This window comes from Mastacembelus armatus, chromosome 20 (genome assembly GCF_900324485.2).
Source record: "Mastacembelus armatus chromosome 20, fMasArm1.2, whole genome shotgun sequence".
Taxonomy (NCBI): Eukaryota; Metazoa; Chordata; class Actinopteri; order Synbranchiformes; family Mastacembelidae; genus Mastacembelus; species Mastacembelus armatus.
The window spans coordinates 11892149-11901335 of NC_046652.1; positions in this window are offsets into that span (position 1 = coordinate 11892149).

The window sequence follows — 9187 nt, forward strand, 5'->3', positions numbered from 1 at the left end:
CACTTATGTGAATGTTAAAATGTTTCAAATCTATCTAATAAATCTGTCCATTTTACTTAATGAGTCAAATGATCAATTCAATAGTTCTGTCTTATGCTTGTTTTGAATATGGCCTTCAATTTATCTTTAAGTTAGTAAAGAGAAAACTGCTATGGTTTTACTTGCAGTTGTTGAATAATCTGTGCTGCAACTTTTTTTTGCTGTGTAGTTAAATGGATGTGGTTTCATGTTTATCTACAGTTCAGACTGCTTGGTGAACTGAATTAACAAGACCTGCTCCCTTCCGCCCTCTTGAGCCAAGGTGTCCTCAGAGCTGCTTTTGGTTGTAATAGGTTTACAAGTTATTCAATCTTGTCCGCTTGTGAGTTTAAAAGAAGTGAAGTTAATCCAAGGACACTGAGTTGACATTCAATAAAAAATAAGTTTCAAAAACTGTTTAAATTCAGTACCCCACCTTCTGAATTATGGCGTAAAGTATGAAGGGTTTAGTGCTTGTAATTTTTTATTGTTTATTGTTTGTATAGTTTGCTATTTAAAGATATCTCCTCGGAAAAGAAACTTAAACAGTAATTCGTTAGAAAAATATTCATTTTATGTTAATTTCAGGTTTCTTGGCAGATGTCTTGATACAGCAGTTTACTTCTTGAACTGTAAAAATGCTACTGCTGTAGTTTTTTTCTCTTTTAAGATGATATGATATAATTTGTCTGACTGCACTACTTGAATTATCTGTATGTTTATCAGATTCACCACATTTGTCAAAATGGAGGAAACAGTTAAGTAAATATTAAAAGTGTAAACAATAATTCAATTTTGTTTTGACACCCTCTTCATATAATCGCACATTCTGCTTTTGATTTTTAATTTTAAATTGTTTATGTCAGTGCTTCCAATGTATAACAGCTTTTGACAATCTAAAAGCAACAAGCAGGTCAGCAGTCTCTTCCAAATATTCAGTGCTTTTTTTCCTGTGATGTGAGTACATGGCATCTTCAGTATGACTACAGTATGTTTATAGTAAGGCCAGTACAGCCATGTGCTTCTTTTATTGCTCAAAATCAGGAAGAAACTATTCTCTGGAACAATCAATTTTAGCTGAAAAGAAGCAATTCAAAAATAGACGCATGCCAGAAATAGATTAAAAAATATAAATGAGCAAAATGGTGCCGTGTGACACAAGGCCACAAAGTGATATTTTAAAGGCTTTGCTGTACTATGTATTCCCAGCACTCATAATTCATTAGCTACTCATTTGTGAATTAAAACATGCAAAAATATAGAGCTGAATTTTGGCATTTTTAGAACATAAAATAAAGGCAATCATTTTAACAACAGTTTTGCCAGTTTCACAAATTTCCTAAAAACCTGGTCTAGAACCAAATGAGGTACAGTGCAGCCTTCCAGCCACAGAAAAACACAAGTGTGTCCAACAAATCCCCCAAACTATTACAAAATATTAGCTAATCTTTTTACAATTCAGAATGATATGGATGGGATTTTGTAACAGGTGCATTACTACCAAGTGCCTTGGGGCAGAGATTAGCTTCTATGCCAACTGCAGGACTGAATGAATAATGTCACGAGCTGAGTATTAGTGTGACTGGCTCTGTAGACTGATCTTGCTGGAACCTGAATGTCAATATTTAAGCTTATACTGTATATTCCCATAACTGACATTTGTTTACCCTGCAGATATTTTGCAGCTTAAGAAATAATGGCAGAATCTGCAGTAATTTGTAGACTCATCTAGTACTTATCTAACCAGCCAAAGTAATAAACCTCACAAAGTATCTACCCATTAACTGCTTGTGCAGTTTGTGGTTATGTTATTACTGCATGTACAGTTTCCAATGAAATTTTGTCTTTTTAGGCTGTAATAATGTAATGGCTGGCAGGTTGGAGAAGCAACTGGAATCTCACCTATTAGGTGCAAAATACAGTGTTGCAAAAGCTAACAAGACATGCTGTTCCTGCCACTTGTCAACTTGTGTCAAGATGCCCTTTGGCAAATACTTTAACTTTCAAAATCCTCACATGAACTGCTTGTGGATGTATTAACTGGTTTCTAATTTTCACCTGTCCTTTTCTTCTTCCTGTTTGAACGTGAGTGAAGATGTAATTAGTTTTGCATTGTTTCGACTTGAATTCTTCTTATGTCGTAACTATAATTCTCAAAATCAACACATTTCTTTCTTTTTTTTTTTATTTTATTTTTGGTTTTTTTGGGTCTGTTAAATGAATAACTAAATAACTGTTCTCACAGGGCATTTTTAGTTCCAACTGACACTGTTGGTAATTTAACAATATATTTCTAGTCTCGCACTAAGAATAGTTAGTAATATCACTTTCCTTACCTCACATGGTAGACATTTTAAAACCCTATGAGGCAAATCAGTGATCTGTGATATTGAGGTACATAAATAAAAATCCACACAATCAACTTTTCAGAAACTACTTCTTCAGTGGAATATAGTTGTATTGTTGCTGTATCACAAACCAAATTCTATCAGCCAGCCCTATACTAGTTTATGAGAATATCTCAAATACCACAAAGGAGAAGGATATTTTTTTCTAATCTTCCTATTTGCTTTTAATTTATCATGTATAGTAGAATACATAACTAAATGTCCAATGTGTAAAATGTGAAAGATTGAGAGGTGTCTAGTAGTGAGATTACAGAATGCAATTCTGAGCACCCTTCACACCCCACACCCCTGTTTACAGGTGTGACAAAGGGTACAGAGGCTTAATCCCCTGTGTAGAGCCAGTGTGTGGTCTGTCCATTCTGGGCAACATGGTAACACAACAAGTGAAACAAGACCTGCTCACTATGTAGATTTAAAAGGCTTTGTCTAAGATTTAGAAAATGTAATGGTTGGTAATTTACATGGATTAAACAGTAATGACAAGATAACAATGAATACTATATTCCAGTTCTGATAATAGATCCATCTAAGTATTACACAGTGAATACTCTGATGGTTCCTACCAAAGCATTTTAAAGTGAATGTTACATAGGACAGATGTGTTAAATTGCTACACAGATAAGAAATGCTGTGTGTCTGTATGTTATTGTATGACTGACTGCGTGGTGATGTGTTTCCTGGGTAAGTGAACTCACTTCCTGTTGTTAGTATGATGTGCTCTGTGTTTGTGTACAGCTCGTTCACAGGTTAGCTCCAGTCTAACACACCTAAAAACTAACTAGATTCTTTGTACAACTCATACACCGTTACATATTCCTGTACTAGTCAGGTATCGTATTTTATTGTCGAGTACTTCTTGCTGTTTCCAGACTTGTTAGGTCTGGCTCGTTAGCCTACCAGTTAGCTCAGCTAGCTGCTACCATGGCCTCTCCCTGTCTCTCCTGCTCGGTGTGCCACGTGTTTAATTATTCCTCTGCCTCCTCTAGTCACAATGAGACCTGTAATAAGTGGAAGTTCCTGGTAGCTTTGGAGGCGAGGGTCACTGAATTGGAAGCTCCGCACCGTCGAACAAAAGCCAGCTAGCCTAGCCCCGTTAGCGGATGTGGAGCCTGTTAGCTGTACGACTGAGAATCAGCGTGGGTGACGGTCCGAGGGAAACACAAGAAGCCCACGGCTCATCGCCTGGCTGTTCACATTTCTAACAGATTTTCCACACTAAGAACGGACTTTGGTCTCAGGAATTCGGAAATTACCGAAGGTGACAGAGTCGGTCGGATTGACATCATAGCAACATGGCGGTGCACCTTATGAACGGTAAGCAGTGTCAACACCCTTTTAACATAGCCTACACACTTTTGCTCTGAGTGATAGTCTAAGTCTAAGTCACACTTAACAGCATACGACATGTCTCTTCTTCTCTGGCGCTCAAAGTCAACACACATTCTGAGTTGTTGTTTGTGATGCTTGGCAACCATCCAAACAAGCATAGCTTTGCTGTTTTTCCCGGGCTGATGCACTGAAAGCGGTTTAGATCGGACGTTGTTAAAACCCGACACTGAAATACCGACCTCCGACTCTGAAACAAAATTTTCTTGATCTTATCCCCCATTACGCCAGTCGGAGGTCACTAAAATTAATGTTGAGTCGGTGTGTAACTTTGCCAAAACAAATTTCGGACACTGTAATTTTCTCTGGGCCTCTCCTCAGTCTGACCAGCGATGACATGTTTAGCCAAATGTCGTTGTTCCTGGTGTCCAGCAAACGATGTGCGCTTCATAGACAATTGGGCCATTTTCAACTACTCAGGTAACTACCAACCAACTTGGTCTGGTAGCGAGGGACGGCATCCATCCCACTTTGGATGGTGCAGCCCTCATCTCTAGAAATATGGCCGAGTTTATTAGCCAACCTAAAGTTTGACAATCCAGAGTGGGGACCAGGACACAGATACTCATTCTAAAACGCCTCTGCGGTTTCCTTAGAGCTGTCACCTCTCCCCTCCCCAAACCCAATAAAGACTGTGTCTGCTCCTGGAACATCTAAATCATATAAATAAGAATTTAACACAAGAGGAGTTATTCATACCTAATAAACATTAAGACTAAAAATAAAAATTAAATTTCAGCATGACCATAAGAAACCTTTTGGGAAGAGGATGTGTGGTTCTTGTGTATTTTTGCATTCATCCCGGTTTCCAAACCCTTTTGCACAAAATGTTAGCCACTTTCTTGGTGATGGCTCTCAAAAGCACTCAGAGACCTTGACAAACACTTCTTAACGGCTTCACCCAGTGATTGCTACAATAAGGAACAGCTGTTTACCAGCAATAGCAGACAAATCACTCATTACTCACCTGTTTGTTTTAAATACTGCAGCATGGATGGGCCAAAAAGGTGCCAGCAATTTTTATGCTTTCATTAGCAGCTTATGGTGATGTTGACCTGGAGGCCATTTGAAGGTGATATTGAAGTTTTATTCAATTCAAAGATTATTTGCTCTCTAACCCGCATAAAACAAACTGTGCAGGAGTAGAAGGCACTTCATGATAGATATATTTCTGGTGATATATAGGATAGCAAGCTTCTGCTGCAACAAAGATGAGATCACAAAATTGCTAAGATGTTTACATTGTCCCTGCTGTCATTATATAACGTGTTCCGGTCACAGGTCTAACACTTACCACTTTTGTTCATGTCCCCAGAGGTGGCTGCTTTCCCACCAACTCAAGGTAGAGGACATTGTCAGGACACGGCGGCTTATACATGTTAATGTTCCCTTTTTCCTATTCCACTCCTGTTAGATTGATGGCTCAGCAGTGGTTCTCATTGATCAATCAGACACAATCTGCGTCTCAAATGAACCCAGGCCAGGAAGATTGTGCATTCTTCCAGGGGAATCACATCCCTAAGGGTATGACAGTGTGGTGCACTGGATCGATTGTTTTCAACTTATTTGTGTAAATACTTTGTAACCTTGCTGATTTATCATCTGCATTTCTTTGCCACTGAGTGAAAAAAAAACTACAATAGACACCACCCAGCCTCCTGACATAGGCCCCGCATGTAATTTTCATCTTTGCGGTCAAGTCTGGAGAAGGATTACAGGAATGATGAGAATTAATTATGCATTTCATCAGCATGACGGATACCACACATTCAACTCAAAACTATATTTCCCCTGAGAACACAGAGGAGTCTGTTCATTCCTTGAGTGAATCAGTTGAGAAATGCTGTCAGGTCTCACTCTCAAAAGATGAAATTCTGCTGACATTAAATAGAAAAACAGTGATATGACTTTTTTTTTTTTTGCCACTGTGGCTGGGGTAGGTGTTTTTACTTTTAATCTACTTACACACGTACATAAATAAATGTGCATTATTAATTGTAAGATTAGAAAACTGTTTTGTGGCATCCTGAATCTTGACTGTTTGACCATTTTGACTATGATCTTGACCATTTTTAATATTAGGATACTGAGGGCAGAGTGGTGTGTAGGCTGTACCGTTTCTTTAAGAGACTCCAGCTGTAGTGAAGATGTCTTCAAGAGGAGTCAGGCAGATGTAGTGAGTCAAGGCAATGGGAACACATGGCAGGCAAGCTTCTAACCAATGTATGAAAAGGATATGTTTGAGTTCTCATGTTTTGAGTTCTCAGCTCATTTTTGCCCGTTTAAATTTCCAATTGAATATATACATTTTGACATTGTGAATGTTAATTCATGTAACTTAAATTTTATACTGCATAGTTTAGTCATTTGTGGTTTGTTCCTTTTGCAACTGGACTGTTGATTGAGTGCAATGTTTGTTTACTGTAATTTATACTATGACCACTGTTAACATTTGTTCAGTGGTTCTTTGTAATTGTAGTTTTCCCCTACTTCCTATTCATCATTGAACAAAGTTAAACAAGCCTCATCTTCAGCATGATGATTGCAGGAGTTATCTATCTGTCAGCTCATGCCAGGAGCTGAGGGCGGCAGAATAGATACCTTGGACTGTTACCTTGGACTAGATTCTTACTTACCTCTTAAGAAAGTAATGAAAAGTATTTTTCATTGACATTTCCAGCTTTTCTTTCAGTGATATTCAATTTCAAAATTACCTTATTTTATTAATGGTACACTTTCTCAGTTTAAACATTTGATATATTTATTTATGTTGTAAATAAAATATGGGTTTGTGAGATTTGCAGATGCTTACATTTTCTATGTATGCAGAAAACACAGTGTTCCAACTTTTTAGGAATTTGGGTTGTATGTAATTGTGATCGGTTTTTGTTTTGTCTTTCAGTTGGGTATTCCAGATACTACAGTACCCATGATTGTCAGAAACCAATGCTGAGGGGAAAAGCATGAATCTGCACCTACGACAGGATATTTAGGTGAAAATAGATTTTCAAATTGATGTCCTAATGCAGGGAAGAGATTGCAGTGTTGAGATAACTAATAATCTAGCAATTAGAAAATTCCAGTCGTTTGGATTCTGGGTCAGTACTTAAAATGATTCGTCAACTCTATGGTGTTTTGTTCCTAGTTGCAATAGCTTTGAAATGCTTTGTTGTTGCAGCTGGGAACAAAACATTGCACCATTGTTGCTGAATCATTTTAAATATTGACCTACTGTTGTAGGTGCAGTGAAAACTCCTCACCGGATGTTTCTTGTGTATACAACCTTGTAGATTTCTATTGATAAAAGACATTTTCTAATAAAGTTGTTCATTTTCTCTTTAGATGATTTATCAGGAGTTTTAATCTATTGGACCAAAAACACAAGTGCAGTGTAAGTACTTCCAAACTGTACTTAAATGTATGAGTTTAGCAAATTTACTCAGTTATTTTTCATCTTGAAGTATATATAGTATTTCATGGACAGACCCAATTGTTTGTGTACAAAACACTGTTGTCAGGTTCCAGGAGATTTCCCTTGCTGTCCAGCAGTGCAGCATTAGTGCTCGTCTGTGGCAGATTCATGGAGGATCTGGGAGACCTGAGATGTCTCACAAGTGATTGGGCAGCAGCTGCTCAACAGTTGGCTTCCAGCCAGTAGTCGGCCATCTGAACTGTTGCTTCAAAGAGTATTACAAACAAATTGACAAAAATATAGAGAAACAGAGAAATATTAGTTCAGGATTTTCTTCAGAAAGTCCTAATGTACAGTCATCATTTATCAGGTAAAACATTTTGTGTTTGCATAGATTTTTTTCTTTGAAAATTGTTTATGCATCTGTTCAGCTTTTCATTGTGACCCAATTTCCTTTCCCCTCCATCAGCCCAGACGGCTGACAAATGCACAGTCTCATGTGGTACAGGGACGCTGATGTTTCTTGTCAAATAGAGAGATCCACCTCAGCATCAACTCTGTCCTTATTTGTCGTAAGTGTCTGATGTTTCCCATGGCTAAAGACAAAGGCCAAAGAACGTTTGAGGAACATGCATTTTTAATGTGACAGCCTCATCAAATTCAGTACAGTGGTCGGAGCAGAATGCCACTCATGCTTTATCCTTCTTCCAGTTACAGAGAGACAATGCAACAATGGACAATGTGAATGTGAGCCATGAAGGCCACATCCTCCTTTAACAGGACAATGCCTGAACAGCTCAGTACTTCAGCTCAAAAAATTTGCATTGATGTTACTGTAGTGTGTGATAATAAAATAACTTGTTTCCAAGTGATGTTTGACACATTCATCAGAAGAACAGAGCAGTGGGCAAAATGTGAAAAAATCAAATGATCAGTTTGTTGTCAGACACACTGTCTTTTTGTGCTTTCTCAGAAGGGAATGATGTGTTCAGTGAATGATTCAAAATACATACAGCCTTATATCACCATTAAACCTAAATTATTTATACAACAAGACGTCCCAGTGAATGCTGAATTGACCAGACTCACCTTTATCTTGTTGCAAATATGGTGACCATTACTGGACCATTACCATTTTTTGACAGCTCTGAAATGTCACCAGAGACTGAGAGATAGTCAGATTCATTGCTGAGCTTGAATAGAGGAAGAGTGAAGAAATGTAAATAATTCTTGCCTGCACTAAACCATAGCTTTCATCCTTGATGTTCCTTTGCAATGCTTGGTCTACACTCCATCATTATAATGAGGGAGGCTCAATTAGACAAGGTCTACAGTGGGGGTTTTAAATGTCACAGTGCAAGTCCTGACATTTCTCTGTTTGATATGGAATCAGAATGGGAGTCGTAGAGTTCATAGGGAGAACTAATCTCAACTTTCGAAATAACAAAGTCCACAAAGCTTGGAGGGAAGGCTGGTGTGGCCACTCTGGAGATATTTTCACCCAACAATTATAGTTTGGCCTTCTTAGAGTTTTCCAGTGATTGAATCTATTTGCCTTATTTAAGCTTGTAATTAGGCCTCTGAGGTTAGCATGTTTACAACAAACATGTAATAGTTGTTCTTTGGGCATTTTATTCAAAGGTTATCTTCTTCTTCTTCTTCTCCTTTCAGCTGCTCCCTTCAGGGGTCACCACAGCAAATCATCTGCCTCCATTTAACCCTATCCTCTGTATCCTCCTCACCCACACCAACAATCCTCATGTCCTCCTTCACTACATCCAAGAACCTCCTCTTTGGTCTTCCTCTAGGCCTCCATCCTGGCAGCTCTAACCTCAGCATCCTTTTACCAATGTATTCACTGTCCCTCCTCTGAACATGTTCAAACCATCTCAATCTGGCTTCCCTGGCTTTTTCTCCAAACCATCTAACATGAGCTGTCCCTCTGATATCCTCATTCCTGATC